Below are 10169 nucleotides of genomic sequence, written 5' to 3'. Positions count from 1 at the left end.
TGAGCCAATGGGAAGTAAGGAGAAGTTTATTCGGGGCTTATGGGCAAAAGAAGCAAGGCTTTCTCCAATCTCCATCCACTCTCCAGACATAAGTCCAGAGTATAATTATGGCCCTGACTATTACAAGCAGCCCCGCTGTGACATAAAAGGAATGAACTGAATACAGCAAATATGAAAAAAGAAAACATAGAAAACCTATGGTGTTAACGACATCACTGAGCAATGTGATCATACTGAACTTGGAATACTGCCTACCTTTGTGCTTCCATTATGGGAGAAAATATATTTCTTTGTTAACATCATTTTCAGTTTGGTTTCTTTTTATTGCAGCCTAGCCCAAGAATTCCAATCAAGGTGAATAAGTCAGGCCTCAGCTACAGATCATGGCAATCATCACAGGAAGGGATTTTTGCAGAAAGGCAGTTTACAGGAAGGGATTTTATCTAGCTGTTTGGTGCTGATATCATTGGACAGGTTAGAAGAGCAGATGCTTCCCCGTATCATGGTCCAAAAATAACACCACAAAATGTCTGCCACAAGAGGAGCTAGCTCTGCCGTAATGAGGAATCTGAGGGAGCTGGACACCACTGCTGTAATCACTAGCTCCTGGATGAGACTACTTTAGCAACCATGGAGGAATTAGAAAGCCACCATTGCAACTGCTGGCTCATAATGTACCACTTCAGTTATAATGAGACACTAGGGATGCCATGCCTGTTATGGTGTGTATCAGCAACACGGATGCTTCTCTTCACATTTCAGTCTTGGCTAAGTGCATATGATTGGCCAAACCCATACTAACTACCAGGATTTCTGGGAAATGTAATTTTCAGTTTTCTTGCCTGGACCCTACAGAAAGACACGCTAGGAGGAGAATGTGATTAATGTTGAGTAAACTAGTCTTCAACATCTGCAACACAACTCATCCACACCCATTGAGTTTTCTGCTCTTTTCCCCCAACCCTTCTAAACACTTGTCATTATCCTCTCAGGCAAAATCTAGCCCTCAAAGTGTAGTTTATAATAGAAGATAACTAATCAAACCAAATCAAATAGAATGGGAATCAACAAGAATTCATTCATGATGGGGCGCCTGGGTGGCTCAGTCGGTTAAGCGTCTGCCTTCGGCTCAGGTCATGATCCCAGGGTCCTGGGATCAAGTCCCACATCCAGCTCCTTGCTCAGCAGGGAGTCTGCTTCTCCCTCTGCCTGCCACTCCCCCTGCTTGTGTGCACTCTCTCTCTCTCTCTGTGTCAAATAAATATATAAAATCTTTAAAAAAAAAAAAAGCATTCATGCTCAAACAGCAAAATCAAAGAGATGGAGAACTATACATGTTAGTGAACAAGCTGGAAATAAAACACAAGATGAAGAAAAAAATGAGTAATACAATATGGTATGCAAATAATTTCAATCCATTCTGAATGGATTACCTAAATTATAGATCTATCATCTGTAGGAAGAAGTAATAAGAGTATAAATTATTTTATTTTATTATTTTTTTATAGGTTCCACACCCAGATGGAGCCCAGTGTAGGGCTTGAACTCAGGACCCTGAGATCAAGACCTGAGCTGAGATCAAGAGCCAGATGTTTAACCGATGAGCTACTCAGGCAACCCTTAAACAAATAATTTTTTTTTTTTAAAGTAGGTTCCACATCCAGCATGGAGCCCAACACAGAGCTTGAACTCAGGACCCTGTGATCAAGACCTGAGCTGAGATCAAGAGTCAGATGCTTAACTGACTGAGCCACCGAGACACCTTCAGAATATAAATTATTTTAAATGAGTTTAAAAGTAAGATTAAAAAAACAGAATGACCGCTTACATGAGGTTCCTAGAGTAGTCAAATCTGTAGATACAGAAAGTAGAATAGTGGTTGTCAGGTGCTGGGAGGAGGGAGAATGGGGAGTTAGTATTTAATGGGTACAGAGTTTCAGGTGAGGAAGAGGAAAAAGTTCTGGAGATGGAGTGTGGTGTTGGTTGCACAACAATAAAAATGTACTTAATACCACTGAACTGTACACTGAAAAATGGTGAAGATTGTAAATTTTATTGTATATTTTACCACAATTTTTTAAAATGTCACTAACCGAGATTCTTTGCGTCACTGCAGTCTGTTATCCAGAGATCAGCTGCTATTATAAGATTAGATTCTCCTTACACTCATGAGAAAATTGTCAACAGCTATCAGAGCCACACATTTTCTTGCTTACAACCTCTCTCTTAATAAAGCAAGGACAAAGTTTCCCAAAAGATTCCAACAAACCTTTACTTGAATTTCAGGCAAGTTGGGTATCTGAACCATAACTGGCAAAAGGGATAGGCTTATCCTCAGACCAATCAGGGTCACACCTTGAGTAGAGAGCAATTTCCCAACTTGCCTTGCTGTAACTCGGTGGAAATGAGACAACAGGAATGCTGAAGTATCAGCCACAGTGGTCACTACTGCCACTACACAACATCTGCAGCAACCTTGACTCAAGTGCACAGACTAGGGTGTAAAATCTGTGTGCAAAATTCAAGTCATTCCTCCAGCCCCTCCCCAGCTGTCCCCTCCCAGTGCTAGCAACACTCCCCTACATCTCAGTTCTGATGCCTCCCCATGTCTTACCCTACAGTAGTCGGGAAGGTCACATTTTTGGGGACAGGGGAGTAGATGGAGAAGGCATCAGAAAAGAGGCCACATTTACATTTGTATCAATATCATCTAGGAAGTGCCTTGAAAATAGCGGTTCCTGGCTCCAAGCCAAGAAATGCTGAATCAGAACCTTAAATAAAAATTAAATAAAAAAAAAAAAAACAGAATGAGGTGAAAAATAAGTTTATAGACCTAAGAAAATAAAGGTCAAAAGTACATGATTATAGAATAATTAAATCAAAAACTACAAGAAACAAAGTAGACAGCTGAAAATGAGCTTATTCATAAGACAAAGACATGTGTACATAAATTAATTAAGAGAAGAAAAGACAAAAAACAAAACAAAAGATAGTGCATGTAAGGGTCTCATGAGAAGTTCAGAAGAAAAACTTAAGATAGGGTGAGGAACTCAAGAAATCTTCCCCTCAGGGGAGTAAGTCGGAGGGGGAGATGAACCATGAGAGACGATGGGCTCTGAAAAACAAACTGAGGGTTCTAGAGGGGAGGGGGGTGGGGGGATGGGTTAGCCTGGTGATGGGTATTAAAGAGGGCACATTCTGCGTGGAGCACTGGGTGTTATGCACAAACAATGAATCATGGAACACTACATCAAAAACTAATGATGTAATGTATGGTGATTAACATAACAATAAAAAATTAAAAAAAAAAAAGAAATCTTCCCCTCGTGGTACAAGCTTGGAGAGGAAAGCAGCAGCTTCCAGGTAGGAAAGGTACAATGCCTCATTCTGTTCCCTTTTCTCTATCTCCCCTAAGGATCAAAAGCGTAAGAAGATGGGAAAGGGGCAGGAAAACCTATCATCCACAATGTATAGGTTAAGACACAATAACATTGGTAATTAGGAGGGGAGAAAAGCATCCTCTGCTCAGCCCATATCCTCTACCCCTAAAGAAAGGACAGGTAATTAAGAAGGCACCATCCCTAAGAACCAGGGACACTGCACCTGCCTGCAACTGATGCTGAACAAGGACAACAGAGAATGAACTCCCACACCCAATTAGGTGAGCAAGTAACATAGTTACAAATAAGAGCACTCTATTGATGGGGAATAAACAAGGTCATGGACGGGAACCTTCTCTGAGGTGCAGGTGTATTGGGGACATTTAAAGCAAAGGGTAGACATTGAAATAAACCCTCTGGCATTTTCCATTCTAAGCACAAGGTAACAATACAGGAATTTGAAGATGGTGATATACTAAGAGTAAGCACAGCAACATCAAAACCCAAACCCTGCTCAAGTCCTGACTAAATTGACTCAACTCATCAAACTGAAGGCCTACAAAAGAAAGAGGTATGTCTATTCCTGTTTACCTCAGTCTCTAGAACACAAGACATCCAGATTTCAACAAAGAAATTATATGCACACAAAGAAGCAAGTAAAAGAAAAAAAAAAAAGGTCAAGAGATAAAGCAATCAAAAGAACCAGAAAGAGATATAACATAAATGTTAAAACTATCAGATAATTAATTTTAAATAACTAAGATCAAAGCTAAAGGCTTCAGTGGAAAAGTGGACAACACACATAAACAAATGGGGAATTTCATCAGAGATGTGGAAACCACAAAAAATCAAGCAGAAACCCTAAAAATGAAAAATACTATAATAGAAATAAAGAATGCTATCAATAGGCTTATCTATAGGATTGATACAGACAAGAAAAGAATCAACAAACTTAAAAATAGGTCAATAGGCATTATTCAAACTGAAAGACAAAAAAGAGTCAGGGAAGGCACAGAAGAGACCATCCAAGAGCTACAGCCCAATATCACACAGACCAATATTCCTACAACTGGATTCCCAAAATAGAACCAAGAGAAGGTGAGGATGGGGCAGGGGGTGGAATTGGGCAGAAGAAATATTTGAAATGACAATGGTTGGGAATTTTCCAAAATGAATGAAAGACACCAAGCATCAGATACAAAAGCTCATCATAAACAATACAAGTCAGAAGACAACCCAGAATCCTATAACCAACAAAAATGTCTTTCAGAAAAAATGAAGGAGAAATAAACACTTTTACAGATAAATACTGAGAGTTCATTAGAAGCACACTTACACCATAAGAAATGTTCAAGAAAGATCTTTAGGCAGGATGAATGTATTATAGAACAGGAAACTGGATCTACACAAAGAAATGAAAAGTTCTAAAGATTCCATAAATGTAACTAAATAGAAAATTCATCTTTTTCCTTAATTTTCACTTCTCTGGAGTGTAACTGGCTATCTAAAACAAAAGCAGTAAATATGTATTTCATGATTATTGTTATGTAAAATTAAAACAGTTGCACAAAAAATGAATGGGAGAAATTAGAGAGACACTATTGGAAGGTCCTTATAGCACCTGTGAAGTGATAAAATGTTATTTGAAGATAGAAAAAAGACTGTGAGAAATTAAAGATGTATATTATAAATCCTAGGGTGACCAAGAGAACATTTTTAAAAGAGGTATAACTAATAAGCCAATTGGGAAAATAAAATGTAATTACAAAATAATCCAAAAGAAGGCAAAAAAAAATAGGAAAAAAGATAAAGAATAGAAGAATAAATAGAAAACAATTAGCATGATGGTAGAGTTAAATGATGGTAGATATAAATGCAAACAGTCTATATATACCCCAGTTAAAAAACAGAAATTGTGAGATTGGGTGAAAAACCAAGACCCAACCATACAATGCCCACAAGAAACCACTTTAAATACAAAAGTGTAGGCAAGTTAAAAGTAAAGGGATGGAAAAATAAATACAATGGGAGCACTGATCAAAAGAAGCTGGAGTGGTTATATTGATAGCAGAAAATGTATCAACAACAAAGTAGACTTCAGACCAAGAACATTACCACGTTTAAAAAGGTCATTACTGGGGAGAAGAGGGATGAATAAGGGGAACAAAGAGAATTTTTAGAGCAGTAAAACTATTCTGTTTGACACTATAATGGTGGATACATGTCATTACACATTTGTCCCAACCCACAAAATTTACAACACCAACAGTGAATCTAATGTAAATTATGGATTTGGGGTGATAATATGTCAATGCAGATTCATCAACTGTCACAAATATACCACTCTGGTGGGGAAGACTGATAGTGGAGGAGGCTACACATATGTGAAGGCAGTGAGGATATGGGAAATCTCTGTACCTTCTGCTCAATTTTGCTACAAACTTAAAACTGCTCTAAAAACTAAACCTATTTTGGGCGCCTGGGTGGCTCAGTTGGTTAAGCGACTGCCTTCGGCTCAGGTCGTGATCCTGGAGTCCCGGGATCGAGTCCCACATCGGGCTCCCTGCTCAGCAGGGAGTCTGCTTCTCCCTCTGACCCTCTTCCCTCTCGTGCTCTCTATCTCTCATTCTCTCTCAAATAAATAAATAAAATCTTAAAAAAAAAAACTAAACCTATTTTTTAAAAAGATAATTACTAATGATAAAAGGGTCAAAAATCACAGAGAAGACATAACAATGCTAAATGTGTATGCACCTAAAAGAATTTCAAAATACATGAAGTGAGAACTGATAGTGCTAAAATTAGAAAGAAAATTCACTCACAGATCAATGGAACAAGTACACAGAAATTCAGTAAGGACAGAAAAGAACTGAACACTCTTGATTTAATTGACCTTTATAAAACATTCTGTCCAACATTATAAAAATTCTTCTCAAGTGCACATGGAACCTTCACCAGATAGACCATATTCTAGGTCAAAAATCAAATCTTAACAAATTAAAAAGAATTAATAGAAATTATGCCCTTGGACCATGAGATTGAACTAAAAATCAATGACATATCTGGAAAACCCTCAAATATTAAGAAAGTTCAAAGCAGAGTTGCAAGCGAGCGAGCAGAAGGCAGTTCGGCTGCGAGAGCGGAGCAATGCCTAAATCAAAGGAACTTGTTTCTTCAAGCTCTTCTGGCAGCGATTCTCACAGTGAGGTTGACAAAAAGTTAAAAAGGAAAAAGCAAGTTGCTCCAGAAAAACCTGTGAAGAAGCCAAAGACTGGTGACACTTCAAGAGCCCGGTCATCCTCTGAGCAGAGCAGTGATGAGAACATGTCCCAGATCAGGAAAATGAGGTACGTCAGTGTTCACGACTTTAAAGGGAAAGTCCTAACTGATATTAGAGAATATCGGATGGGTCCAGAAGGTGAAAGGAAACCTGGAATAAAAGGTATTTCTTTAAATCCTGAGCAATGGAGCCAGCTGAAGGAACAGATTTCGGACACTGATGGATGATACAGTAAGAAAACTGTAAAATCAGAGCTATATGAAACTTGTACTATCCTAGTTGTTTTAATCTGTCTTTTTACTTTGGCTTTTGTTTTCTAAATGTTGTTTTCCAAGCTACTGTATATTTGGGTTGCGGAACAATTTGTAAGATGTATACTTTTTTTTATGTGCATTATGAAAAGTGTTCTGAGTGAAGCTAATTGTCAACTTTATTAAGGAGGATTGCTTTGTGCCCACCACCTAGTGTAAAATAAAATCAAGTAATACAAAAAAAAAAAAAAAGAAAGTTCAAAGCATATTTCTACATAACCCATGGATCAAAGAAGCCACAAGAGAAATTAGAGAATACTTAAAAAAAAAAAAAGACTTTAGAATAGATTTATGTTTACCAAAAAAAAAAAAATAGTAGGAAGTACAGAGGGTTCCCATATATCCCCTGCTATAGTTTCCCCTATTATTAACATTTTATATTGGGATAGTACACTTGTTAGAATTAACAAATCAATATTAATACATTATTGTTAACTGAAGTTCATAGTTCATTCAGATTTCCTTAGGTTTTCCTTAATATCCTTTTACTGTTCCAGGATCCCATCGAGGAGTCCTTATTACCTTTACGTTCTCATGTTTCCTTAGGCTCCTCTTGGCTCTGATGCTTTCTCAGATTTTCCTGTGTTTGATGACCTTGGTGGTTTGAGGAGTAATAATCAGATATATTCTAGGATGCCCCTCTATTGGAATCTGTTTGATGTTTTTCTCATGATTAGCCTAGGGTTATCAGTTTTTTGGAAGATCACAGAGGTAAAGTGCCATATTCATCACAAAATATCAAGGGTACCTACTATCAACATGACTGATTATTACTGATGTTGATCTTAATCACCTGCTGTAGCTGTGTATCATGTTTCTCTACTACAAAGTTACTCTTTTTATCCTCCTTTCCACACTGTACTCTTTAGAAAAAAAATCACTATGTACAACCCACACTTAAGGGGTGGGGAGTTTGGCTCCATCTACTTTAGAGTGGAATATCAACACAATTTATTTGGAATTCTTCTTCATGGGAGGTTTGTTTCTTCTCCCCACTTATTTACATTTTCAATTATTTGTTTGTACTAGTATGGACTCGCAGATATTTATTTTATACTTTGAGTTATAATCCAATTCTACAGTGTATTGGTGCTCAAATTTTTCCAGCTGTCACCAACGGGAATGAAAAAGCATTCTGAATTGAATGTAAATAAAAGCACATCAAAATTTTAGGGATATTGCTAAAGCAGTATTCACAGGGAGATCTGTTATATTAAATGATTATATGAGATCAGAAGAAAGAACTTATATCAATGAAGAAATCAACCAAATCAATAGGAAAAATATTAAAAACACTAGTGAAACTAAAAGCTAGTTCATGGAAAAGATCAATAAAAAGACAAATACCATATGGTTTCACTCATATGTGAATTTAAGAAACAAAACAAAGAAGAAAAAAGACAAAATAACAGACTGTTGAATAGAAAGCACAAACTGGTGGTTGCCAGAGGGTGGATGGTGAAATAGATAAAGGTGCTTAAGAAGGACAAATGTCCAGTTACAAAATAAGTAAGTTTTGGAGAGAAAAAGTAAGCATAAGGCATATAATACAATAAGTTGGTAATAACGTTGTATGGAGACAGATAATGACTACACTTATTGTTGTGAGCACTGAGTAATATATAGAACTGTTGAATCACTATATTGTACACCTGGAACTAATATAACATTGTATGTTAAGTATACTTCAGTTAAAAATAATAAAAATAAATAAAATTGCATTGAATTTAAAAAATTAATAAATTTCTAACCAAACTGATCAAAAAATAAAAGAGAAAAAACACCTTTTTCCAAATCAAGAATAAAAGAGAGGGCATCAATTCAGATACTACATTCATTACAAAGTTAGTAAGAGAACATTATGAACAATTCTAATTCCATAAATTAGACAACTTATATGAATGAGACAAACTGCCAAAGCTCAGTAAAGTGAGAGATGATCTAATAGTCCTTTATCAATTAAAAACATTGAAGATTGCTATAGGCTGAGTTGTGTCCCCTCCTAGAATTTTATGTTGAAGTTCTAACCTCTAATAATTCAAAATATGACTGTATTTGGAGACAGGATATTTAAAGAGATAATTAAATTAATGAGATTATTTGGGTACACCCCAGCCCAATATGACTCGTGTCCTTATGAAAAAAGAAAATGGGACCCAGATACCACACAGGGAGAAGATGGTCATCTGCAAGCCAAGAAGAGAGGCCTTAGAAGAAATCAAAACTGCCAACACCTTGATCTTGGACTCTAGCCTCCAGGATTGTAAGAAAATAAATTTCTGTTGTGTAAGGCAATCAGTCACTAGTTTGACTAGCCAGTCACTTTGTTATGAAAGCCCTAAAAAATTAATACAAATATGTATTTTAAAATTTTACAAACACATTCCAAGACCAGATGGTTTCACTGAATTCTATCAAACATTTAAGAGAGCAATAATAACAATTTTGTATAAACTCTTCCAGAATATAAAATAGGAGGGAACACTTCCAAACCAATCTTATGAGGGCAGCTTTACCCTGATACTCAAACCAGAAAAAGGCATCACAAAAAAGAAAACCACAGATCAATATCTATCATGAACATAAATGTAAAAATCCTCAGTAAAATACTAGCAAATCAAATTAAACAACATATAAAAAGGATAATACACGAAGTTGGGCTTATCCCAGGAATACAAACCAGGTTGAACATTTGAAAATCAACCACATCAACAGACCATAACTCACCATATCAACAGACAAAAGAAGAAAAACTATGTAATCATATCTGTAGATACAGAAAAAGCATTGGAAAAAAAATTCAACATGCATTCATAATGAAAACTTTCAGGAAACTAAAACTAGAAAGAATGTCCTTAATATGATAAAAGACATCCACAAAAATCCTACAACTAACATTATACTCAATGATGAAAAACAGAATGTTTTTCCCCTAAAATGGAGTCTACTCTCTCTATTCTTATTTAGCATTGTACCAAAGGTCCCAGCTAGTGCAGTAAGAAAAAGAAATGAAAAGCATATACATTAGAAAAGTTGAAAAATAAAACAGTGTCTATTCACAGATAACATGAGAGTCTTCAAAGGCAAATTCCAAAAAAGAATATACAAAAGCACCCCTAGAATTAAAAGTGAATTTAATAAGGTAAAAGGATACAAGGGCAATATAAAAAAATGAATATTTCTATATACCAGCAATGA

General features: G+C 36.3%; 1 pseudogene; it reads left to right on the top strand.

The window, feature by feature from the left end:
- Positions 1-6527: 6527 nt before the first annotated feature.
- LOC148162159 (activated RNA polymerase II transcriptional coactivator p15 pseudogene) lies at positions 6528-6887 on the top strand (annotated as a pseudogene).
- Positions 6888-10169: the final 3282 nt, after the last annotated feature.

Source organism: Eumetopias jubatus, unplaced genomic scaffold, assembly GCF_037043125.1.
Source record: "Eumetopias jubatus isolate StellerSeaLion01/CBP00866 unplaced genomic scaffold, mEumJub1_p1.0 scaffold_17, whole genome shotgun sequence".
Classification (NCBI taxonomy): Eukaryota; Metazoa; Chordata; class Mammalia; order Carnivora; family Otariidae; genus Eumetopias; species Eumetopias jubatus.
The sequence above is the reverse complement of the archived record's forward strand: the minus strand, read 5'-3'. Positions and strand labels throughout refer to the sequence as shown.